The sequence below is a fragment of the Schistocerca nitens genome, chromosome 5 (genome assembly GCF_023898315.1).
Source record: "Schistocerca nitens isolate TAMUIC-IGC-003100 chromosome 5, iqSchNite1.1, whole genome shotgun sequence".
NCBI lineage: Eukaryota > Metazoa > Arthropoda > Insecta > Orthoptera > Acrididae > Schistocerca > Schistocerca nitens.
Window position 1 is genome coordinate 27,902,097 of NC_064618.1, and position 27,778 is coordinate 27,929,874.

Consider the following 27,778-nt stretch of genomic DNA (forward strand, 5'->3'; position numbering starts at 1 on the left):
GACGGCACCAACGCTAGTCGAATACCGATGCACCTCACAGATTGTCTCCAAACACTCGGGCCGGCTGCACCAAAGATCGTAGTGTTTTTGATGCGAGATAGTGCAGGGTTCCATGTCCTGCTAAGAGGAAAATCCTTGTCTTTATTAATCAAATCATCTGGCAGCCTTGTTTCAGCTGCAGTTTTATAAACACTGTTCCAAATCCTGGAGGTACTGGGGACTATCACAGTCTCATCAAATTTCATCCCATGTCCCTCATTCGAGCAGTGTTCTGCTAGCACTGATTTTTTGATGCTATTGTACCCTTGTGTGACGGCAATGTTCAGTGCATCTGTCCTGGACTGTAACAATTGAACAGCTGATGTGAGTCTTCCCACTTTGTGTGTTCCAGGCTTCCTAAGTCACAAATCATCTTTTACAGTGCAGGCTACAGCCCTAATCTTGGAAAGTGGACAGAAAACGCTCTTTCTGTTAAAACTGCTTAACATTCTTCCGATCTGAAACGGAATAAAGACCAAAGATTTATGCTTGGTTCAAATGGTTGAAATGGCTCTGAGCACTATGGGACTTAACATCTGTCATAAGTCCCCTAGACTTAAAACTCCTTAAACATAACCTAAAGACATCACACACATCCATGCCCGAGGCAGGATTCGAACCTGAGACGCGGTTCCGGACTGAAGCGCCTAGAACCGCTCCGCCACAACGGCCGGCAAAGATTTATGCTCCTTTCCATGCTCCTCTGAAGCTTGTCCAAACTCCATAGCCTGCTGAATCTGCTTCTAAGAGTACCAGTTTTTCTTAAACACAGGTGTCCAATATGCAGGTTCCTAGATTAAACAGTCTGCGTCGGAAACAGCATAAGCTTTGCGTACCAGTGTCCTAAATACGCCATTGGTTGGGTCGATGAATGGCAACTCCTAGCATGCAGATATCGATCAGTATGTGTCGGCTTTCGGTGGAAACTATGTTCCAGATTACCACCATGTTTTTTTTTTAAATTTTTTTAACTATTACGTCCAAAAACGGAAGCCTCCCGCCACTTTCGACCTCTATGGTAATTTAATGTTCGGGCGAAGACAACTGAAGAGGGAAGAGCATCACATCCAAGAGACCAAACAAAAAATGTATCATTAATGTATCTCCAGTAGCATATCGATTGCGAAGATGAAGTCCTCATTGCCCTATACTTGATTAAGTAAACTGGTGACTTTATGCGATAAAGGACTACCAATTGCGACTCCTTCATTCTGTTAAAAATGTTGCCACTAAATGAAAAGTTCATGGCTGTCAGTACACGATGACAAAGCTTCACTAATTCCTCATCCAGTTTTTCACAAATCAAACTCAAGGCCCCTTACAGAGAGACTCTTGTGAATAGAGGTACCACGTCAAAACTTACAAGTAAATCTGAAGGGTGAAGCCTCATAGATGACAGCTGTTGAATGAAATCCACCGAATTAGAGATATGGTGTTGATACTTGGCAACATATGGGCTAAGAACAGATATTATGTACTTTGCTAGATTTTAAGTGGATGCACCCAAATTAGAAACTGTAGGGTATAAGAGTACCCCTTCCTTATGTATATTCGGTAGACAGTACAAACAACCAGGGCAGAACTGCAGCACCTGGATGAAGTGTCTTGTGCAGACCTTCAGACAACGTGCTCGTTTTCGAAAGTGAACGAGTCTTTTGCGTAATTCTGTCTGTGGAGTCCCACGTTATCTTCTGTAAGCCGGGTCGTTGAGTAGTGAATCTACGTGAGAGCTTTTGACACTATTAATTGGAATATTTTCTTTGAAATTTCGAGGGCAGGAGGGATAAAATACAGGAAGTTCATCTACAAATTCTACGGAGACCAGGCATGAGAGGGTAGCAGCAGTAGAGATGGGAGTGACACAAGGTGGTATCATAGTTAATCAGATAGCTTCACGTTCTGTGGATCACTTGCACAATAAATTGTAATGTGGAAGGAGTCATTTTACATACAATCACAACTTAATTTTTAAATATGGCTACTTGCTGAACATTTAAAAAGCTTTTTCATGGAAGAGTACAGATGTGAGCTAGTAATTCATACCCACAACTTTTTACGCTTAACAGTAACAAAAGTTCTTCCACAGAATAGAAGGAATTGTCAAGGACAAACCATTTTTTTTTAGTTTGTCTTCAGATTTTACTTTGCTTTCTGTTAGACATTTTATATCCCTGGCTAAGTTATCAAAAAACTTTGTTGCAGCATTGTGCACCCCTTTTTGCGCTGAAGACAACTTTAATGTGGAGTAATGAACGTCACTTTTCCTTCTGACAGTGTAACTGTAATTGCACCGGTGGTCTATGGGTGCCGGCACGGTAGCTCAGTGTGTTGGGTCAGAGGGTTAAATGCCCTCTGTAATAAAAAAAAAACTGAGTTAATGGATTAACGATGAACTTGAACAAGCGTGACGTCTGCCCCAAACAAATACAACGAGCATTAACGAAAAAAAATGAGATTAAAAAAACGGGTAGTGTCTTTGATTCGTAATCAAAACGTCCTGGGTTCGAAACCCGCCACCGCTTAAATTTTGATTAAATATCAGAATTGGCATCCGAAGACGTCCGGCATAAGAGGACGCCCTCATTCTGCCAACATCGTAGTCAAAAGGGGCGGAGGAGCGGACAGAAGTTCAGGGCACTCTCTTGTCCTGCCCCAAAAGGCGGAAGAATCGCCAATGATCAATGGCACGAGGACGCAGAAGGCAGTGGAAACCTATAAAGACGTATAACGCGCATTCACAAGACAAGTGGCCTGTAATTGAGAAAGTGTCATTGTGATCTCTCCATTGGCAAAGGATTCCAGAATATCTCCCATTCAGATCTCTGGGAGAGGACTGCTAAGAGGGGGTGACCATGAGAAAAAGCATAAATAACCAACGAGAGGATGACGCTCTACGTGTCCGGGTGTGGAATGTCAGCAGCTTGAACGTCGCAGGGAAGCTAGAAAATCTGAAAAGAGAAATGCAAAGGCTCAATCTAGATATAGCAGGGGCAGTGAAGTGAAATGGAAAGAAGACAAGGATTTCTTGTCAGATGAGAACAGGGTAATATCAACAGCAGCATAAAATGGCAGATCGGGAGTAGGATTCGTTACAGGAATCTAGAGTAGAGAGTGTGTTACAGTGAACAGTTTAGTGATCGGGTTGTTCTTCTCACAGTCGACGGAAAACCAACACCTACAATGATAGTTCAGTTATGAACGCCGATGTCGCAAGCTGAAGATGAAGGGATAAAGATATTGAAACGGTAATACAGTACGTAAAGGGAGATGAAAATCAAATAGCCATGGGGAAATGGAATGCAGTTGTAGGGGAAGGAGTAGAGGGAAAGGTTACAGGAGAATATGGGATTTGGACAAAAATGGTTCAAATGGCTCTGAGCACTATGGGACTTAACATCTATGGTCATCAGTCCCCTAGAACTTAGAACTACTTAAACCTAACTAACCTAAGGACATCACACAACACCCAGTCATCACGAGGCAGAGAAAATCCCTGACCCCGCCGGGAATCGAACCCGGGAACCCGGGCGCGGGAAGCGAGAACGCTACCACGCGACCACGAGCTGCGGACTAATTTGGACAAATAGTGAGAGAGGAGAAAGACTAATTGAGTTCCGTAATAAATTTCAGCTAGTAATAGCGAATACTCTGCTCAAGAATGACTAGAAGAGGACGTATGCTTGGAAAAGGCCAGGTAATACGGAAAGGTTTCGGTTAATTCACATCATAGTCAGACAGAGAGTCAGAAATCAGATCCTGGATTGTAAGGTATACTCAGGAGCAGATATAGACGCAGATCACAATATAGTAGTGAGGAACAGTAGCCTGAAGTTTAAGGGATTAGTCAGGAAGAATCAATACGCAAAGAAGTGGGATACGGCAGTGCTAAGGAACGGCGAGATACTCTTGAAGTTCTCTAAGGCTGTAGATACAGCAATAAAGAATGGCGCAGTAGGCAGTACAGTTGAAGGTGAATGGACATCTTGAAAGGGTACAGTACCGCCCGACATTGAAAATAGGTACAACATACTTCATTATTTTTGTCAGAACAACACTTTTTTTTGTAAAATAACTCAATTTCAATTAATACAGCGAAGCTGGATACCAGTGTGGGAAAGAATGACAATTTATTTATTTAATTGATCACATGTGCACTCCCACAAAGTAAATCCCTACATCCAGTTTCGTGAGATCTGTGAAATGAATGAATGTATGGTCGTCTGCTAACCGCAGATAGTGAATGTGAATATATCATCATCTTTGAGACGATTCTTTGGCCACCTTTGGTGGGACCAAAGAGATGAAATTTACCTGAGCGTTGAGCGCCTGAAATGTGGCTGACCAATACGGTAGCATGGTCTTCCCCCACCTCGACAGAGATGGGAGATGACCTAGAGAACGGCCATGTTTCAGCACTCTGCGTCTGGATCTTGTGCTGTTAAGACCTGTTTTATTTGTGCTCCGTAATGACGAAAGAGTGGAGACATGGTATGCATGTGGAATATTTAAGAGTAGTTTGAAATAATAATTTCTCTATTTCAGGAACTTTTGTGGGGAGAATTAAATGTCAGGCAGAAAATATTAATGGGATTGTAGTAATCTTCGGAAGTGACCAACGGTCATAATGAAACCACGTGTAGCAATAAGTTGAAATACTTCCGTGTGCTTAAGTTAAGCTGAATTACTAGCGTGTGTACAATAAGTTGAAATATTTAAGAAATAAGTTGAAATAAGTTGAAATATTTAATAAATGGCGTGTGCAGGACTTGAAATTAGAGACGAGTACTTCCACGTGGTGAGTACTGTGAGAGTCTCAATCTGTGTATGAGACAAAGGATAAAGAGAAGTACTCGTCCATGGTATCAGTTGAGGACTCGCGTGTGTGATGAATACGTTCTTAATATTACTTTGCGTGATATGATTCCGTGTGACGCTAGATTCAAACTCTGAGAGAGAAGCAAGGTGAGTCGGCCGTCTATCCAGCAACGCCACTTGGCTTGCATTGCACAGGAAGACGTGCATATATCTCCAGAGTTCATAGTAGGAAAGTAGAATTACGAAGTGGGGCAGTGTCGTGTGAAACTGGGATAAATATTGATTGAAGTGGGAAAGCTGAAAGTGATAGTGTTGTGACTATTTAGTGTTTTGTATTTCTTATTGCAGTGTGATGTATGTCATGTAATTTGGGTATGTGTGGTTTGCATGGGAGAGTAGCAAGGTAGTTTCAAAAGATTAGTGGGTTATGCTTGTTCCTTCTGTATCGCTCGATCTGGAGGAAAGTTTCGTGATGATGATTGTGAGAGTCGAAGTGTGAGATATAATAAAAGATCCACCATCCAATCCAGAAAGTGCACTGTAGCGTTAAATGATTACAAGACCATAATATGGAGATTCACCAATGTAAAGCCATGCCCACTGGGCGGAATTTCTCATGTGTTATTGTTGTAGGTTATAGAATTTGTGTGTTTAGGTTAGAGAATTTATCGGAATAAATAAGATAGTGAAAAGAAAAAGATTGGTGGACTTTTCCTTGGAATTGTATGTTGTCATAATGTCCCAAATTTATAATGTGTGCGCCATTCATATTCAGTGCGGTGGCCACGTGTTGACAAAAGCCGTTAAATAAAAGACAAAAAGTAAATGTGGTATTGCCAGTGCGTTGTGTACAGTCAGAGTTCTGTAAATTACTGATAGTCAGATGCGTGTTTCCGTTGCGTATTAATCATTAGGAGGATAACTTGTAACTTAAGTGTGAGTACTAGAGTTCATGTTACTTGATAAATAAGAATGAATCCACTCGCTTGGCAGACCACTCACCTTGCAGGCCTGACTGCTTGATGCCACAGTATGAGCAAGGCATGTGGGTGCCTCTCATAATTTCGACCCTGCCAGGATATTCTGCCAGGATATTTTGCTGTTAGGGTTTGCTGTTAAGATTTTTTTATATTTTTTATGGAATATATTGTGATAGCGCTAAGAAGTAAAATTTTTTCTGTTTGCAATTTCTTTCTGGATTGGTGAGGATCTTTTTTTTTTTAATGTAATTAATTGCTATATCGCACAAGGCTGGAAGATTGTTGTATAATTTTTTTTGCGTAATGTCCGTAGTAACTAGGTCGCAGTCGAAAAGTGTAGTCACCATGGAGAATAGTGATTCTAGGGTGAACGTAGCAGTGCAGCAGGAAGTAGCTGTTGACCATGGGTTAATGAGCGAGAACGACAAACACTCGGAAGGGGCTGAATTGTTCAGCGGAGCGCTGCTAGGTGATCCTTTATGCGGCGGGCTTTGTCCACAAACGGGGGCTTTTCCCGACGACGCGGGCGAGCCGGCACTAGGTCAGGTATGCAGTGAAAGTGCAGCTACCCTTAGCGAAGCGATGGTTTCTCAGGCGAACAATGTGAGGGCACCGAAAGTAGCAAATTACAATGTGCTATTGCAGTTTTTACAGAGGATGGATAGAGATAATAAGGAAAGAGATAGGGAGTATAAGGAATGATTGGAAGCGATTGATAAAGATAATAAGGAAAGATGGGAAGCGTATAAGGTGGGATTGGAAGCGATGGATATAGATAAAAGGGAAAGATTGGAAGTGGTGGATAAAAATAATAAGGAAAGATTGGAGGCTGCGTCTGTCCACAGTTCATAATCGGTTAGATGAGGGGGAGAAGAATCTGGGTGCATTGAAGCAAGTATGTGACGCAGTGAAAGACAAAGCCAATAATTTGGAGGTACAAATTTTTGTAATAGTGATACTACAGAACGTAGGGACGTGTTGCCAGATGAGCGAATCAAAGAGGTAGTGGTCGGAATGAATACGATTGGTGCAGATGTAGAAAAGATCAGTATAAGAGGGGAGACAGGTTCTGACAGTACGCAGCGAGAGGTTTATGCCGACCAGGAGGAGATAGAATCACTATTACAGTTTAAAGAGGCACAATTAGAAACCAATAGGCAACATAGGGAAGAACTAGCACAGTTGCAATTAGCGTGCAGAAGCGAAAGTGAAACACCACCAGGTAGACTGCAGAGGGAGAGTGAGATAAATTCAAAAAACGAAGATAGGCAGAAAGAGGAAGACGAATTCACAGAGTCAGAAGAACGGTTGTGTCGGATAAAACGGGTGGCAGACCCAACTGGGTATAGTCTTAGGCTGTCTCAATTTCAAGATTCATTACCTTCATCGTGGGGACCGCTCCTCAAAATCAAGTTTGTGTGTAACCATTTGAGGGACGAGGCTAAAGCGAAAATGCAGGAAGTTATTAAGGACTGTAGTAGCTATTTAAATGAATTCTGGTCGAAAAGTAAGCGGGACCAGGTTACGCAAAGCATATTGGTGATGTCAAATTGTAACGAAGGTGGTATAAGAGATCCAGTGGCGTGCTATCAGGAAATGCTGAGGCGAAATAGGTATTTGGATGTGCCATACGAACCTGGGGAGTTCATTAGGATCTGTATAACGAAGTTGCCAGTGAAATTGCGCAGAGATATAGCGATAGCAGGGAGAGGCGTAGACGATTCTGCGTCATTTCAGCACTTGTTACAAGGATTGGGTAATGAGAGCAATATCGTGAACGGAGACACGACTCATAGGTCAGATAGTGTCGAGGATAGGAACGGCAGAAGCTATCAGAATGACAGGAGAGCATGGAATCCTGGCATTTCATTCTTGTCATAATGGATTGAAGAATAGGAGAAACTAATCCAACATATCGGCCCTTAGCATCTTGCCTTAAAACACATGCAGCTGACACTGAAAATTGTCTAGCAGACGTACTCTACTGATATGTAGGAATGCAAATACCATACTTCTGATCAGAGAATAAAACACCAGTAATGGAATCTGTTAGGCTGGTATATCAGCAAAATTTGCAAATTTTTATTATTTGGAACCGTAAAGTAAAAGGACTGTTCCCTCAAAGAAACCAGTTGCTAAAATGTTATGTAATAATGCCAATGAGTCCAGTTTCATTAGTGCGATTTGACTATTGCAGGTACTTAACACGTAATGTAAAAAGTCAACATTGTGATCTGTATGGAATAGGGTACGTTTATACTGCTGTTACAGGTAACATCAGTAATGTGATCGAAGTTTCTAGATTAGCTGCCATCTGATCGGTAGTATGTCATTGTCATAGTGACAGTTATGAGGTGCTGCGTATGGTTGTTCGGAATCTGGTGTTAAGGAAAGAGGCCACTAGCACCAAAGTTTCTAACACTTGGGCTGTCCCATTTCTCCCAGCTTGTATATTCTCTGCACACATTTAATTTTCATGTAAGCACAGATTCCTAACTAGCAAATTCTTTACTGTGTATAGTGGACCATTCAGAGTGAGGCGGAATGTCCAGGAAAATGCTGTACTGATTGAGACGATCAAGGGAAAACAATCTCGTGGGCTTCATCACATTTCTAACATCAAATTATGGAAACGTTAAGGATAGATCGAAAGTAGGCAAGTTATGGTAGATAGTCAGTGTATTTATTTGTGGTGTGTAACGTTGTGCAGGGTCAAATCGAACATAAGAATTTTCGGGCGGGATGTCAGGAAGTATGACGGAATAGACTGGTCGAATGAGTCATGAACAGGAGTCGACAGAGTGGTGTATGTACGTATTTTTTGTCATATGAACAAGGATCAAGCAGAAACGACGTGATGATTAATGAGTGGATAAAGATGGTAGATAGAGAAGCGACGTGATAAATAGTAGTGGATAAAGGTGATATTTAAGGAGAGAAGCAACGTGAAGCAGTGTGATTAATAAAGAGAGATTCGACGTGATGAAACAGTGGTAAATAAAGGTGAGTAGAATTAATAAGGTGGAGATGTCTTAGAGGTATGTTACAGAGAGGCCTGTGTATGCTGCAATAGAGATTGATGCCAATGGCGAAGGAAGACCAGGAAATGATGGAGTAATGGACGGACGGAGAGCCGAAATACGAATGAAGAGATGAGGACAACTGCACAATGTGAAAGGACATAAAGGGAGTATGAGTTCCAGATGGTGAACGTTGTGGAATACTGACGTAGGATGTAATATAAGTGTAAATCTAATTCTTACCATAGAATTTGCAATCTGGCAAAAATAATTTTGTTGTTGTTGTTGAAGCCTGGTACCAGTATAACTAATCAAAACGGTACCAAGAATGTGTACAGTTATTTTTTCAGGATGAATAATTTGTGTATTTTTTGTTCTTAGATGTAGTGTCGCAATTCTAAGTTGATATTTAGCAGGATGAATAATCGGTAAAGTGAATGCAGAGGTAAGCCGAGGGAGAGAGGTGCCAGAGTGAAAGGACGAATTTGGAGACTGGAAAGCTATCTCCGAAACAGCTTCATGTGTTATGTGGTTGAGTATAAGGGAGCAAAGGTATGGTATGTTGTCATGAGTGTGGTGGTGTTAAGGTTAGCTGACTTCTAGACCTATTCTGTTAGTGTATGGATTGAATGAGAAGGAAAATGTGATGTCTGGTGAGTGAGAGTCGTAGAGTAGTGTGATCAATGCGCACACTCCTGTAAAGGGGATGCTACCGATCCATAACTAAAACATTATTGTGTTTTATTGTTTGATTGGGATGAACCTCGATGGCAGGTCAGGATCTGACATGTGGATGGTACATACATGTCCTAGAAATGTTGTTATATATAATAAAATGTAAAATATATAAAGAGATACTAATTTCAGTCTGTCACAAGCACAAAGGTGCATTGTATGTTGTAGATTTAGAGTCACCAGTTTCTAAAATGTTTATTGTGTTAGGATGTTAAAGTAGTTTACTATTTAATAACATATGGTAGGTAATTGTGAGCTGTGTAGATTATTTCTTATTTTTTTGTTAGAACACTTTCAAGGGGTATTATTTTCAGTCTGTCACAAGCACAAAGGTTCACTGTATATTGTAGATTTAGAATAAACAGTTTCTAATATTTTCACTGTGATAGGATGTTAGAGTAGCCTACTATTTGATATTGTAATTATGAGCTGTATAGATTGCTTATTATTCCTTTTTTTTTACACTTTCATGTTTTGTATGAGGGACGACAGGTACAATCAATAGCACAAGTGTGGGCTGTATATAGAAAAGGGATAAATGTTGATGTGGTATGTGTAGAAAACTAGGGTGTATAATTTTATGTTTTTTAGAACAAAGATTCTTTTATTACCAATGTATCTAATAGATCATACATGTAATCAATGAGTATTTAAATACTGTAAGAATATCCTTTTGTCTGTAATGTTGCGAGATGCACGGAAGGGTCTGACTGATTGGGTGTCGTAGCGCTGAGATGCTACGCAGAACGCGCCCATACCGCTAGCGGGGCCGAGCTGACGTCGCCATGGTGACGGGCGACAGAGCCGCGGCACTCCCCACTCCACTGCCGGTCGGGGTACACTCCACGCGCCCGCTACAGCAGGTCAACGGCCTGGGGCGACACGCATGTACCACTGGCCATTCATAAGTTCCGCCACCCTTACGACTGGGGAAAGTATCCTGCAGAGGCAACAGCAGGTGGTTTCTTCTGCTCAACGGCGGAGCGACGGCAGAATGAACGACGCACGGCAGAGTCCAGCGGGCATTTGTTACCAGCAACTATTAACTTGTACTGGACTGTGGAGCCGTGAAGCTAGATGACTGCTCGTATGTCTCCATAAGGTGGAAAGTGAAAGACTGGTGTTCCCACGTTGTGAGTGGTGGAAAAGGTTTTGTTGTTTTGTTTTGTCTTGACCACTGAACGGTGGGATCCATAAACCTTTGGCAGTGACTGGTTAAGTGTGCTTTGTGAATTGCATGTGGGACGCTTGGTATACTTAAAGAGGACAGTTGTTGTTTGGTGACTAATTATTGTATGAACGCAAGAAACTAAAGTGGGACATTGACATTTGCAATTGTAGTAGGAGACATTTCTTTAATTGGTGCAGGAATAAGTGCTGTTTCTTGGAACTTACGACTTTTAATTACACCATGAACTGAAAGGACAGAACCGTGGGTAATAGTAGTTGTAGGGCTATTTCTGGACGACCAGATTCGTGTGGATGGTGCGTTGAGAGTGACTATGACATTTGTGTTTAATGTGAGATACAGTTTACTGTTCAGTGCGTGTTCAAAATGCCGATTTGAGTGACTTAAAGACTCTCGTCCAGGTAACCATGGGAGAGCTTTGACACCGAGACAGTGTTTCTAGGGAACCTGTCAGCAACTTTTTGACCCCAAGAAAATCACAGAATGAAATGGTTCTGTGTGACTCGCAAGATAGGGGATAATGTATTTGTAATTGTGTAAATGTTTTTTTTATATGTTTCATTCCTGAAGGGACAGCAAGTGTAATTGTATTTCATTAACATTTGTGTTTAGAATAGTTAGTGTTTGTTTTTTGTTTGTTCTGGGTTATCAAGTTCACGTAGCATGTTTATTAGAACATTTGGTACAATGATGCTTTAATTATTAGCCAGTGGCGTAATACTAACGTAGCAGCTCTTGTAGCATTGATCAGTAAGGTTGTCACAGGGGAGAAGAGTTTGCATTGCACAACAAATATCGGAATTAATTGATGCATTTTGATGTCGTGGACAGTAATGATCTTGTTGGTGTGTTGACTGAAGCCACTTATTTTATTATCACAGTGGTGATATTTCACATTAAAGTGTAACGAAGGCTAGTCTAAATGCAAGTTCTTGTCGTCTAAATGTGTGACAACAGAGAAATGAGCAGTAGAGTAAGATACGAGAGCTACTGGTGGATTCAAGCACTTATTGCTAACTATTTTTTGCGTGTATTGATATGGAGCCTGACTTCCACGTGTAACTAGTTTACGCAGTTTTTTTCTTTTGTTGATTTTGTTTTGGTATTTAGACATTGCCGTGTAAAGATTATTACAACGCAATTTATGAATGTCAGATTACTTGCTCTGTGTTTGGACGGTGAGCTATTTAAAATTTCATGAGTACAATTAGTGTTTTTCTTAGTTGTCATAGAATTAGTGAAGTTTGGATTACTCCTAAAAAAAACGGATATCCCAGTAACTAGGTAAATTTTTATCTCAACATTATTTTTTATTTGTGTGATATAATGTTTTATTTGTCATGTGGATTGTTGTAAATTTGTGTGTGTACGTTACTCCGGATTGTGGAGAGTACAATAATGGAACAACTGTGTCAATAATTTGATAAAGTAACAGCATTTGGTCGTCTATTTGAGGTCACCAGGGGCTAAGGTCTCCTCCTGGGTATTTTGATGACTTGCTACGTTTGTTCTAATGCAGCTTTCTTAAAAAAAATGTTCGGAACTACCCTCGCATTGCAAGGATAGTACCGTGCCATTTTTTTCTGCATGGGTAGCCGGTGGTGAAAGGGTACAGTACCACCCGACATTGAAAATAGGTACAACATACTTCATTATTTTTGTCAGAACAACACATTTTTTTTGTAAAATAACTCAATTTCAATTAATACAGCGAAGCCGGATACCAGTGTGGGAAAGAATGACAATTTATTTATTTAGTTGATCACATGTGCACTCCCACAAAGTAAATCCCTACATCCAGTTTGGTGAGATCTGTGAAATGAATGAATGTATGGTCGTCTGCTAACCGCAGATAGTGAATGTGAATATGTCATCATCTTTGAGACGATCCTTTGGCCACCTTTGGTGGGACCAAAGAGATGAAATTTACCTGAGCTTTGAGCGCCTGAAATGTGGCTGACCGATACGGTAGCATGGTCTTCCCCCACCTAGACAGATGTTCGAGATGATCTAGAGAACGGCCATGTTTCAGCACTCTGCGTCTGGATCTTGTGCTGTTAAGACCTGTTTTAGTTGTGCTCCGTAATGACGAAAGAGTGGAGACATGGTATGCATGTGGAATATTTAAGAGTAGTTTGAAATAATAATTTCTCTATCTCAGGAACTTTTGTGGGGAGAATTAAATGTCAGGCAGGTAACATTAATGGGATCGTAGTAATCTTCGGAAGTGATCAACGGTCATAATGAAACCATGTGTAGCAATAAGTTGAAATACTTCCGTGTGCTTAAGTTAAGCTGAATTACTAGCGTGTGTACAATAAGTTGAAATATTTAAGAAATAAGTTGAAATAAGTTGAAATATTTAATAAATGGCGTGTGCAGGACTTGAAATTAGAGACGAGTACTTCCACGTGGTGAGTACTGTGAGAGTCTCAATCTGTGTATGAGACAAAGGATAAAGAGAAGTAATCGTCCATGGTATCAGTTGAGGACTCGCGTGTGTGATGAATACGTTCGTGCATATAACTCCAGAGTTCATAGTAGGAAAGTAGAATTACGAAGTGGGGCAGTGTCGTGTGAAACTGGGATAAATATTGATTGAAGTGGGAAAGCTGAAAGTGATAGTGTTGTGACTATTTAGTGTTTTGTATTTCCTATTGCAGTGTGATGTATGTCATGTAATTTGGGTATGTGTGGTTTGCATGGGAGAGTAGCAAGGTAGTTTCAAAAGATTAGTGGGTTATGCTTGTTCCTTCTGTATCGCTCGATCTGGAGGAAAGTTTCGTGATGATGATTGTGAGAGTCGAAGTGTGAGATATAATAAAAGATCCACCATCCAATCCAGAAAGTGCACTGTAGCGTTAAATGATTACAAGACCATAATATGGAGATTCACCAATGTAAAGCCATGCCCACTGGGCGGAATTTCTCATGTGTTATTGTTGTAGGTTATAGAATTTGTGTGTTTATGTTAGAGAATTTATCGGAATAAATAAGATAGTGAAAAGAAAAAGATTGGTGGACTTTTCCTTGGAATTGTATGTTGTCATAATGTCCCGAATTTATAATGTGTGCGCCATTCATATTCAGTGCGGTGGCCACGTGTTGACAAAAGCCGTTACATAAAAGACAAAAAGTAAATGTGGTATTGCCAGTGCGTTGTGTACAGTCAGAGTTCTGTAAATTACTGATAGTCAGATGCGTGTTTCCGTTGCGTATTAATCATATAGGAGGATAACTTGTAACTTAAGTGTGAGTACTAGAGTTCATGTTACTCGATAAATAAGAATGAATCCACTCACTTGGCAGACCACTCATCTTGCAGGTCTGACTGCTTGATGCCACAGTAGGAGCAGGGCATGTGGGTGCCTCTCAATCTTTAAAAAGGGCCATCACAGAAGTTGAAAAGAAAACCATAGATACAAAGAAGGTAACTGAGAAGAAGCTATGAGCGACAGATGGAATACTTCAGTTGATCGACGAAAGAAGGAAGTACAAAAATGTTCAGGAAAATTCAGGAATACAGAAGTACAAGGCTCTGAGGAATGAAACAAATAGCAAGTGCTGGGAAGCTAAAACGAAATGGCTGCATGAAAAGTGTGAAGAAATGGAAAAATAAATCATTGTCAGAAGTACCAACTCTGTATACAGGAAAGCGAAAACAACCTTCAGTGAAATTAAAAGCAAGGACGGTAGTACTAAAAGGGCAACGGGATTTCCACTGTTAAATGCAGAGGAGAGAGCGGGTAGGTGGGGAGAGTACACTGAAGGCCTCTATGAGGGGTAAGACTGGTCTGATGTGGTAAAAAAACAAAAAACAATCACTATAGAAGAGATAGGGGCTCCAGTATTAGAATCTGAATTTAAGAGAATTTCGAAGAAATTAAGATCAAATAAGGCAGAAGGGATAGATAACACTCCATCAGAATTTCTAAAATCATTGGGGGAAGTGACAAACAAAACGATTATTCACGTTGGTGTGTAGAATGTACGAGTCTGCCAACACACCATCTGACTTTCGGAAAAACATTATCCACACAATTACGAAGACTGCAATAGCTAACAAGTGCGAGAATTATCGCACACTCGGCTTAACAGCTCATGCATCCAAGTTCCTTACTATAATAATATACAGAAGACTGGCAAAGAAAATTGAGGATGTGTTAGATGATGAGGAAAGGTAAAGGCACCAGACAGGCAATTCTGACATTATAGTTGATAATGGAAGCAAAACTAAAGACAAATCAAAACACTTTCATAGGATTTGTCCACGTGAAAAAAGCGTTCGACAATGTAAAAGGGTGCAACATGTTCGAAATTCTGAGAAAAATAGGGAGAGACGGGTAATATACAATATGTAAAAGAGCCAAGAGGGAATAAGAAGACTGCACGACCAAGAAAGAAGTGCTCGGATAAAAAGGGTGTGGGACAGGGATGTAGTCTTTCGCCCCTATTGTTCAATCTGTACATCGGAGAGGCAATGATGGAAATAAAAGAAAGGTTCAGGTTCAGTAACAGAATTAAAATTCAAGGTGAAAGGATATCAATGATACAATTTGCCGATGACATTGGTATCCTGAGTGAAAGTGACAAGAGTTACATGATCTTCTGAATGGAATGAACAGTCTAATGTGTACAGAATATAGATTGAGAGTAAATCAAAGTAATGAGAAGTAGCAGGAACGGGAACAACGAGAAACTTATCGTCAGGATTGATGATCATGAAGTAGATGAAATTAAGGAATTCTGTTACCTAGGCAACAAAATAACCAGTGACAGTCGGACCATGGAGGACTTGAAAAGCAGACTAGCACTGGAAAAAAGGGCATTCCTGCCCAAGAGAAGTCTAATAGTACCAAACATAGGCCTTAATTTGAGGAAAAAATTTCTGAGAATGTGCGTTGGGAGCACAGAATTGTAGGATAGTGAAATACGGACTGTGAGAAAACCGGAACTGGGGAGACTCTAAGCATTTGAGATGTGGTGAAGTAGACGAATGTTGAAAATTAGGTGGACAGATAAGGTGAGGAATGAGGAGGTTCTGAGAGGAATCGGAGAGGAAAGAAATACTTGGACAACACTGAGAAGGAGAAGGGACAGGATGATAGGACATCTGTTAAGACATCAGGGAATTACATCCATGGTACATCTACATCATACTCTGCAAGCCACCTAATGGTGTGTGGCGGAGGGTACTTTCGGTACCACTACCTGATTCCTCCAACCCGGTTCCACTCGCGAATAGTGCGTAATCCTCTGTATTGGCTCTAATTTCTCGAATTTTCTCCTCGTGGTCAATACGTGAGATGTATGTGGGGGGAAGTAATATATTGTTTGACTCCTCCTGAAAAGTGCTGTTCCGAAATTTCAATAGTAAACCTCTCCGCGATGCACAACATCTCTCTTGTAACGTCTGCCAGTGGAGTTTGGTTAGCACCTCCGTAACGCTCTCTCGCTAGCTAAACGACCCCTTGACGAAACGCACTGCTCTTCGTTGGATCTTCCCTATCTCCTCTACTTTAAGTGTCTCGTTTCCTAATCTAATTCCCTCCCTACCTGACAGATATCCCGGTAGATGAACAATACTCAGTAATCGGGCGAACAAGTGCCTTATAAGCCACTTATTTCGTGGGTGAGTTACATTTCTTTAGGATTCTTCCGATGAATCTGAGTCTTGTGTCTGCTTTTCCCACTACCTATGTTATATGGTCATTCCACTTAAGGTAGCACTGGATAGTTACGCCTAAATATTTTACGGCAGGCGCTGTCTCCAGCTGTTTGTCATCAATAGTGTAGCTGTGTTGTTGTTGTTGTGGTCTTCAGTCCAGAGACTGGTTTGATGCAGCTCTCCCTGCTGCTCTAACTTGTGCTAGCCTCCGAGTAACAACTACAACCTACATCCTTTAGAATCTGCTTACTGTATTCATTTCTTGGTCTCCCTCTACCCTCCACGCTTTCTTCCAATACTAAATTGCTGATCCTTTGATGCGTCAGAACGTGTCCTACCAACCTATCACTTCTTCTAGCCAAGTTATACTACAAATTCCTCTTCTCCCCAGTTCCATTCAGTACCTCCTCATTAGTTTCATGATCTACCCATATAATCTTCAGCATTCTTCTGCAGCCCCACATTTCAAACGCTTCTATTCTCTTCTTGTCTAAACTATTTATCGTCCACGTTCCATACATGGCTACACTCAATACAAATACATTAGGAAACGACTTCCTGACACTTAAATCTATACTCGATGTTAACAAACTTATCTTCTTCAGAAACGCTTTCCTTGCCATTGCCAGTCTACATTTTATATCCTCTCTACTTCGATCGTCATGTTATTTGGCTCCCTAAGTATCAAAACTCATTTACTACTTTAAGTGTCTCGTTTCCTAATCTAATTCCCTCAGCATCATCCGATTTAATTCGGCTACATTCCATTATCCTCGTTTTGCTTTTGTTGATGTTCATCTTATATCGTCCTTTCAAGACACTCTCCATTCCGTTCAACTGCTCTTCCAGGTCCTTTGCTGTCTCTGACAGAATTACAATATCATCGGCGAACATTGAAGTTTTTATTTCTTCTACATGGATTTCAATTCCTACTCCGAATTTTTCTTTTGTTTCCTTTACTGCTTGTTCAATATACAGATTGAATAACATCGGGGATAGGCAACAATCCTGTCTCACTCCCTTCCCAACCACTGCTTCCCTTTCATGCCCGTCCACTCTTATAACTGCCATTGGTTTCTGTACAAATTGTAAATAGCCGCCGGACCGGCTGGCCGAGCGGTTCTAGGCGCTACAGTCTGGAACTGCGCGACCGCTACGGTATCAGGTTCGAATCCTGCCTCGGCCATGGGATGTGTGTGATGTCTTTAAGTTAGACAGGTTTAAGTAGTTCTTAGGGTACTGATGACCTCAGAAGTTAAGTCCCATAGTGCTCAGAGCCATTTGAACAATTTTTGTAAATAGCCTTTCGCTCCCTGTATTTTACACCTGCCACCTTAAGAATTTGAAAGAGAGTATTCCAGTCAACATTGTCAAAAGCTTTCTCTAAGTCTACAAATGCTAGAGACGTAGTTTTGACGTTCCTTAATCTGCCTTCTAAGATAAGTCGTAGTGTCAATATTGCCTCACGTGTTCCAACATTTCTATTGAATCCAAACTGATCTTACCCGAAGTCAGCTTTTACCAGTTTTTCCATTTGTCTGTAAAGAACACGTGTTAGTATTTTGCAGCCGTGACTTATTAAACTGATAGTTCGCTAATTTTCACATCTGTCAACACCTGCTTTCTTTGGGATTAGAAGTATTATATTCTTCTTGATGTCTGAGGGTATTTCACCTGTCTCATACATCTTTCTCACTAGATGGTAGAGTTTTGTCAGGACTGTCTCTCCCAAGGCTATCAGTAGTTCTAATGGAATGTTGTCTTCTCCCGGGGTCTTGTTTCGACTTAGGTCTTTCAGTGCTGAGTCAAACTCTTCACGCAGTATCATATTTCCCATTTCATCTTCATCTACATCCTCTTCCATTTCCATAATATTGTCCTCAAGTACATCGCCCTTGTATAGACCCTCTATATACTCCTTCCACCTTTCTGCTTTCCCTTCTTTGCTTAGAACTGGGTTTTCCATGTGAGCTTTAGATATTCATACAAGTGGTTCTCTTTTCTTCAAATATCTCTTTAATTTTCCTGTAGGCTGTATCTATATTACTCCTAGTGATATGTGCCTCTACATCCTTAGATTTGTCCTCTAGCCATCCCTGCTTAGCCATTTAGCACTTCCTGTCGATCTTATTTTTGAGACTTTTTATTCCCTTCTGCCTGCTTCATTTACTGCATTTTTATATTTTCTACTTTCATCAATTATATTCAATATATCTTCTGTTACCCGAGGATTTCTACCAGCGCTCGTCTTTTTACCTTGATCCTCAGCTGCCTTCACTATTTCATCTCTCAAAGCTACCCATTCTTCTTCTACTGTATTTCTTTCCCCCATTCTTGTCAATCGTTCCATAATGCTCTGCCTGAAACTCTGTACAACCTCTGGTTCTTTCAGTTTATCCAGGTCCCATCTCCTTAAATTCCCACCTTCTTGCAGTTTCGTTGTACAGTAGTGAATTTCTTTTCCTATGTATGCGCACAATATGTTACATTTATATAGGTTCAGGGTCAACTGCCAGAGTCTGCATCATTCATTAATTTTCTGCAGGTCGTTCTGCTAATTCTTACTATCTTCTGGCGTTACTACTTTGGTATAAACAACTGCAACATCTGCGAATAGCCTTAAAGAGCATCCCAAGCTTTCTACGAGATCATTTATATATATTGTGAACAGCAACGGTCCTGTCACACTTCCCTGTGCTACTCCGGATATTACCTTTACATCTGTCGATTTAGTTCCGTTTTGAGTGACGTGTTGAGTTCTATGTGCAAGAAAATCTTGGAATCCAATCGCAGGTGTGCTCTTATACTCCGTAAGCTCGTATTTTTTTCATTAAACGGCAATGCAATGCGGGACGGTGTCAAATGTCTCACTGAAATCAAGGAAGACGGCGTCAGCGTGAGCGCCGTGGTCCACCGCGCTGTGGATCTCACGGAGGAACAGGCCGAGCAGAGTTTAGCAGGATCTCTGTTTGCGGAAACCGTGTTGATTTTTATAGAGGAGCTGTGCATTTTCCAAGAACGTCATAATTCTTGAGCATAAAACATGTTCCATAACTCTACAACAGTTTGACGTCAACGATATAGGTCTACAATTTCGTGGATGTGTTTTACAGCCTTTCTTAAAAACGGGAAAAACGGGAATGGCCTGCGCTTTTTTCCAGTCGTTAGGTAATTTTCGTTGCTCAAGTGATGTACGATAAATTACTGCTAGAAGGGGAGCAAGTTCGTTCGCATAATCTTTATATAATCTGAGAGGTGTCTCGTCTGGTCTGAAGCCTTTCCACTACTAAGCGATTGTAGCTGCTTTTCAGTTCCGCTATCGGCTGTCTCAGTATCTGCCATTTCGATGTTCGCACGACGATTGAAAGGAGGGACAGTGTTACGATCTTCCGCAGTGAAACAACTCCGGAAGACCGAATTCAGTATTTCGGCCTTCTCTCTGTTATCTTCCGTTTCTGTGCCGGTGTGGTCGCTGAGAGAATCAATAGATGATTTTGACCCACTTACTGATTTTACATACGACCAAAGTCTCTTAGGGTTTTTACTCAGGCCGATTGACAAGGTCTTACTTTCGAAATCATTGAACGCTTCTCTCATTGCTTCGTTCAGCTTTTGTTTGTCAGCTAGGTTTTTACTTCTCTTGAATCTGAGATGAAGTGCTCTTTTTTACGTAGCGCTTTTCTAACACAGCTATTAAACCACAGTGGATCATTCCCGTCCCTTAAAACCTTACTCGGAACATACTTGTCTAGGGCATATTGAAAGATGCCTTTGAATTTTCTCCATTTGTTCTGCACATCTTCGTCCTCATCACAGAATATTTGATGCTAACTGCTGAGATAGTCTGAAATTTGTATCCTGTCACTCTTGCTGAGCAAATATATCTTCCTACCTTCCTTAATATTCCCTGTAGGAGCCGTCGTCATAGGTACTGTCACATCCTTATGATCACTGATACCTTCCTCTACGTTAACTGATTCGATAAGTTCTGTTTGTTGCCAGGAGATCTAAGACGCTATCTTCACGAGTTGGTTCTCTAACCATCTGCACAAGGTAATTTTCGGTCAAAACATCCAGAACAATGCCGCACGATTCCAGTTTTGATGGCATAACACTCCCATTCTATACGTGGTAAGTTGGGTAAGTTGAAGTCACCCCCTATTACAACGGCAAATTCAGGAAAATTACTAATGATATTCTGCAAGCTCTGTCTGAAGCGCTTTACAACTACAGATCCTGACCAAGGTGGTCTACGAAAGCATCCGGTCACCATTTTTGACCGTTCTTTGATGCTCAATTTCACCCGGACTAATTCACATTCGGAATCCGTGATAACCTCTCTAGACTTTATCGAATTTTTGACTGCAATAAACACGCCGCCACCATTGGCGACTAACCTATCCTTACGATAAATATTCCAGTCTGAGCTTAGGATTTCGTTCTCATTGACGTCTGCCTTCAACCAGCTTTCTTCAAATGGTTCAAATGGCTCTGAGCACTATGGGACTTAACATCTATGGTCGTCAGTCCCCCCAACCAGCTTTCTGTTCCCAATACTGTCTGTGCATTATAACCTTGAATAAGCGATACTAATTCTGGACCTTTCCTTGGATGGTCCTGCAGTTTACTAAAATCATATTAATCTTTTCTATTTTTGATCTGCGAGGACCTAGATTCCCTGAGGTCGCTGTGGTTGATTTAACAGGGAAACCGTGTTTGCTCACAAGGGGGAGGTCCTCTGACCTAAAAAAACCCCATGTGCACGCCAGAGGTACTCCGCTACCATAGTAGCCGCTTCCTGCGTCTAGTGCACGCCTGACCTATTTAGGGGAACACTACAATTGTGCACCCGACAGCATAGGTTGAGAAATTCGCAGATACCGTCGCAGAGCCGTCTGAGCCTCTGATTTAGATCTTGCACTCTGCTCCAAAGCAGAGGACCGTGATCAACCCAGGGTACGATGCTACAAATAGCTTAGCCTGCACCCCGCGTGCGTTGCTAGTTGCCTTCACCAAATCAGCCAGCCACCGAATGGAGCCGAGGATGGCCTCAGAACACAAGCCGTGCCGACATGTGCCACTACAAGCAGCCGGCTGCACCCAGTGCGCTAGATAGCCGCCGGCAGGGCCTCCTCCACATCACAGATGAGACCTCCCAGCAAACATACCGATGCACACTGGAATTTTATTTCTCCTTGCCTGCTATCTCCCTGAGGGCTCCATCACCCGGCTAAGATTGGAGCTCCCAATGACTAGCATACCAACCCTCTATACTTGTCTCGACTGGGCAGGAAAATCGACCGCTGGCCCAACAGGAGAGGCATCCCGTGCTGGCTCTGAGTTATCATCAACACTGGGAAGCACCTCGTCCCTGTTCCTAAGACGTAGGGAGCCAGCCGCACGGCCTGCTCCCTCCTTCGCCCTCCGCCCAGTAACGCGCGAACCCACCACTGTCTGATACCTACTCTGGAATGAGGACGGACCGGTCAGATGTTGCGTCTCGGAAGCCGCAGTGACGTCCGGGCCACCAGGAGATTCCAGTGACCCTAGCCATATCGTACTGCGTATAAAGTAGATACAAGGTCTCAAGTGGCGCTACTGAGTTTGAAAATATACCAAAGGAGCATAAAGTAACACTAAAAGTTGGTTTGCAGATGTCTTACTGAACTATGAGACCGCAGACTATTAAACAGAAATAAAGTTCTCTACACCGAAAATTTACGCTAGGAAGCCGCCCTACAAACGAATATCCACAAGACTTACGCAAAAAACAAAAACTACGACTAATTTTCTAACCGCTAGTCTACACAGTAAAATACACACGTACGATTCACTTCTTTGCAGAAGCACGTGAACAAGAAACAAAGACTAAATTAATTTACAGTTTATCACACGAGAGCTGCTGCTGCTCTGCTGCGCGTGCTGTCGGCTCGGCGGCTGCCGCTACTGGGGGGAGCTGCAGGAGGCAAACGCTGCGGAGGAAGGCGGAGACTGGAATACAGACACCAAGTAATTGAGGGCGTAGGTTGCAAGTGGTACTGTGGGATGAAGAGGCTGGCACGGGAGAGGAAGTCGTGGTGGGCCACGTCAGCATCAGGCCAGTCAGAAGACTCAAAGAAAATTGTGATTATCACTCCCAACGTTATTCCTCTTGAGCATCAAGTTAGGAAACAGAGGAGACATTTGGAACGGAAATTAAATCAGGAAGAAGAATAAAGAATTTGGGATTTGCTGATGACATTGTTATTGTGCCACAGATGGCAAAAGCTTGGAAGATCCACTGCATTGCCCTTGTTTTACTTTAATTACTTGGCCTAATTAATTAAAGTAAAACAAGGGCAATGCAGTGGATGCGTTTAGCTATTTGAGCAGTGAAACAACTATGGCAGAAATGAACAGAAGTTAAAACACAAAGTGCAAATAACAAGACGTATGCTTCTAGGAAAAGGAAATTTGTTAATGGCAGATATAAATTTAAATGTTGCTAAGTATTTTTTACGTATTTGTCCAAAGTATAGCCTTATGTGAAGTGAAATTTGGATGATAAGCAGTTCAATCAAGAAGAGGATATAAACTGTTGGAACTTTCTTTCTTTGTCTGAGTCTTGTCTCACAGTTGCGCAGGGTCGGCCTTGGTTAAACGGATGTGGCATGGTAAGTTTAAGGGGTGGCCGGATGCCCTTCCTGCCACCATCCCATACCCCTCGGAAGGAATTAGTGTACCCCAGCTGTCTGTGTCTAATGTAAGCCATGGAACAGTGCGAATGTGTTGCAAATGTCTGAGAGGGGTGGAACTGAGGCGGAACGTGCGGGCCAGCCCGTTATTCACCTAGGGGTATGTGGAAAACCGCCTAAAAACCACATCCAGGCTGGCTGGCACACCGGCCCTAGGTCGTTAATCAGCTGGGCGGATTCGATCCGGGGCCGGCGCGCCTACCCGATTCCAGGAAGCAGCGCATTAGCGCTCTCGGGTACCCTGGCGGTTAGGATATAAACTTTTGGAATACAATACAGAAAATTACATGGGTACACTGGATAAGTACTGGGCAGATAGTGAATGGAACTGGGGAGAAGAGGCATTTGTGGTACATCTTAACTAAAAGAAGGGATCGGTTGTTAGCAATCGTCGGTCTGGGAAGCATGGGGTGGACTTCAACAAGAACGTTCTAGTGGATGTAAGTTGCAGTTTTTGTGCAGATGTGAAGAGGCTTGCACGGGAAAGATCGGCATGGAGAGCTGCATAAAACCACTGTTCAGACTGAAAACAAACAACTGAACACAGCAGCAACATCGATACAGATACAAGTAACAGCAGTAGTGTATTACATTTATTTGTTTATACGTCCATAGAAGATAAGCATTGCCTGGATGTGACCTGAATGTGTACATTGACCGAATATAGGCAAGTATCCACAGTTTACTTAAACACAAGTATCTATATGCAGTATTTCAAATCCTATGTTACATGTATATGCAGCTTATGTACCAGTTCTGTTATAAATGTTTTAAGGAATCTCTTGATCATATTGTACCATAATTATTTACCATCAACGTAGAAATCATTCAATAAAACCGTACATCCCTGTCACTCCTCGCACCACAGTATCGCTGACGTCATTTTATCATGTCACAGGGGAATTAATTAAGAGATTTCACGGATTATATCTAATCTAGTATTGATTAATTAATGCTATAGAAACCGTTGTCTATCAGCATGTTTCTTAGTTCTCTTTTGATCTTGCATGGTTTTGAAATACTCTTGGTTTTGAAATACTCTTTGCTGTGGACTGGGAGCGTCCATATTCATGCGGGACACACGCAAGAAACTAACACATAATAGTGATTAGTAAGATATGTCACTCGACTTTGGCAGCACTGGGTACAGCTGCTGCGGAGTGCAGGATTAGCCTATGTGACCTGCGTTGAATACCGTCCCGTGAACAGAAACTAAATAATGTTACGTACTGAATCTCCAGGCATGCCGTCTGTCCATACACGATAATCCCGTCCACTTTTCTGTTTCTACTCAATACTAACCACTGCCCAACTGCGGGCACTGTTTCTAACTCACTCGACGACTTGAAGACACAACGAACTTTCTGCAGGAGCTTCCTAGCAAGACTCGGACTGACTTACAGCTTGCAACTGGCAACGTGTGCTCGTGCGCAGCTACTGAAGCACGCACCTCTCATCCTGGTGGCGCTGCCGCCTCAGCGCTGGTGATTCTCGCTGACAGCGGGACAGGTTTGGGCGTGGCGATGTTCCCGTCCACGGTGCTTCTGGTACCACACTTCTTGTGTGATATCTCAGTACTCGACACTTGAGTCACTGAGGCAAAGCATTAAATAAACGTTTTGGTTCCTAGAGCGCTTTTTCGTTATGGATGTGTTCTGTGCATTTCTTGATGAACCTTTTTGTTGTTTGATAGTTCTGAACAGTAATGTTTAATAGCACTTCAACCTCATGAGACATCAAGAAGCCTGTCAATTCATGTATGTAAATGGCTGGCAAAGTGATGTTCTTCAAACATTTTCCCTACTCAATTTCCTTTGGACACAGCCATTTCATTATTCTTATAGCTCTCCTCTTCATCCTAAAGGTTTGGTGTGTCATGCTTGCGTTGACTAAGAAGAGAACCCCAAACCTATGTTAAATATATATGAACACATAATATGCACACAACAGTGTTTTACAGTGAGTACTTCTTAAGCATTCTTGACATCTAACAGTGTTTACTTAGTTTTCTGTTTAGTATTTTTACACGACTTTCTTGACTGTCTATTCGTACAAACACTTCTCACAATACCATATTCCTGTGCCTTTTGTCTTTACGTTGATTTTCTGCTGCAGGTCTGCATCATTTAACCCTTTAATGAAAAGACTGATTTTTCCCACAAAGCATACTGCATCTGCTACTGTTAACTGTATCGATAAATCATTTATAAACACTGAGAATAACGAAGGCCTAATATGGGACTTCGAGGTATCATGTAATTAAATTTTCTGAAATGAGAGGCAAAAGTTTAGTCTTTGTGGCGTAGTTGTACCTTCAGGTACCTGCGTGATAGATAGGAGCTGAACCACTCGTAAGCCATTCCCCAACACAGTAACAGTACAACTTACCGAGTAGCAGATTGTGATGGATGATGTCGGACGCCTTCGGCAAATGTAGAAGTAGCCCACAGTATGGATCGTGATTGCGTATAGCACACAGTACCGAAACATCTCCAGTAGTATTAATCGGTAGAACTTCTAATTCATCAGTTTTTTCTCTACACATTGCACATTTCCAAAAGGGGTACTTAGTCAAAACATTCAGCAACTGATGTGCCACATATTTGTTTGCTGTTTCTAAATCATGAGGAACACTATTGTGGTGGTCACATTTTAAGATACTACACCTTTACGAAAATATATAAATCTTGAGTTACTGGTGTATTACAAGTAATATCAGTTCAATTATTCTGATAAGTATATGTATAATATACATTTTTTGTATATTGCATATCATTTTGTGATGGTTCTAAGAGACTATGCTTCACAAGTCAACTATGATTGTGAGTTTTAAGGTTTGTGTCTTCCAAAACTGATTATTTAATGATACATGACTATTATCGTTTTGTACGGTGCTCACTTACATCACCACCAGTGTGTTGTGCTTCAGATAATGTCAATTGTATTTGTTGTTATACAGGGTGATCGATACACGATAAACCATCCTTCTGAAACAAGAATAAGTGGATAAACAAAAATTTAATTCCAAGTAGTATGACATAGTACAACCCTACTACTACTATTTTAATTTAGTATGCTTTTATCTAAACAACAGAAAACTCTGTCTCTATGTTGCCATGTATATCCCTCTCACTCAATTTAGTTTCCAAATAAAGTATACTATGGGATGATAGTCCTGTTAATAGGAAAGGCTAATCAACAGTTACCCTTTTTAAAGATTTGGCCTTGTGTTGTGTCTAATGGATAAGTTAATCAGACTATTCAGTTCTCTTCCTAGAAGTATTTCTGTGCAAATTTGCAGGCAAGCCTTCTCCTGTTCCACAAGGGTGTTGCCTCAATCACTGCTGCCTACAGACTGAGTGACTTCCCACACTTTCTCTAGAAAGCGTGCCAATTCGCCCTTGCCACTTTTTCCACTCCCCAGAGCCACTTTCGTTTCAAACAAAAGCACACTGGCTTTTACATACCACCTATTTCTTACATTGATCCTAAGCGTGACCTTTCTTACACTTGTCAAATTTACATCAACACGAACAGTTTATACACACATATATTTTTAAATACAAAATGTCATCAGAAAATTATTTAACGTAATAAACAATTTACATTGAATTTTACATACGTTACTCACATACAATGCGAAGAACTTTAATCTCCAGTATAGCACACGTTACTTTACGTATACAGAAAATGCATTACCAATATGCGACAATTTCAAAGCAAAAAATTATAAAAAAATTTGATGAACCATAAACAATCAGTGTTGTATATGCCCCTGTTTCAATTAATTTTCCCTACAGGCAAGCATGACTGAAATACCCAAAACAATAGTTTTCATTGGTTCATTTACATTAAAGCATTGTCCTTCTGAGCCATTATCGTCTCTCAATTACATTTTACAAACAATATACACTTAAGTCTGTCACAAGTTACATCACAGAAACACACTTTACACATAATCATTTTAACATTAATAATACAAAATTACTACACTTTAACTGAACAATTTGCTGCCCCCAGTATGGATATTATGGCAGTCCTTCTTGGCTCCTGTGAACGAATAGCATACACTTTTCCTTTGGCCGCCTATTTATGAGATTAAAAGCACTCCATTTTACATTTTCTTTAAGAACACTTTCTGCATTCTTCCTTGTAGGCTGCTTCTTTTATTTTGAGATAATTTTTGGCAGTTCTTTTTCGTAAAAAACCATGGGTTTGATATGCCCCTTAGGCTGCATTATCTCACTTAACAGCCCTCTAAGTGACACATTTGTTTCACTTTTCCATCATAGCACATTTATACAAAAGTATCTCAGAACCTGAAACTTGACAGATATTACTATCGTTGCAATAAAATTTATGCATAATACAGATATTGGAGAGTAATAATAGTTAAAAAATTTTACACATTTCTGGCTGTATACGACTTTAGGTCAACAATCTTTCTAATTCCTAGTGGTTTTCTGGACTAAGGATAAACCAGAAAGTATGCATTAGGGTGTGCTATTCATTTACTTTCAAATGGACGATAGTAAAAGTATTTAAGTTTATAAATCTCGTGGTTTACCTCACTACATTTTTCGTGAGCTTTACCAAGT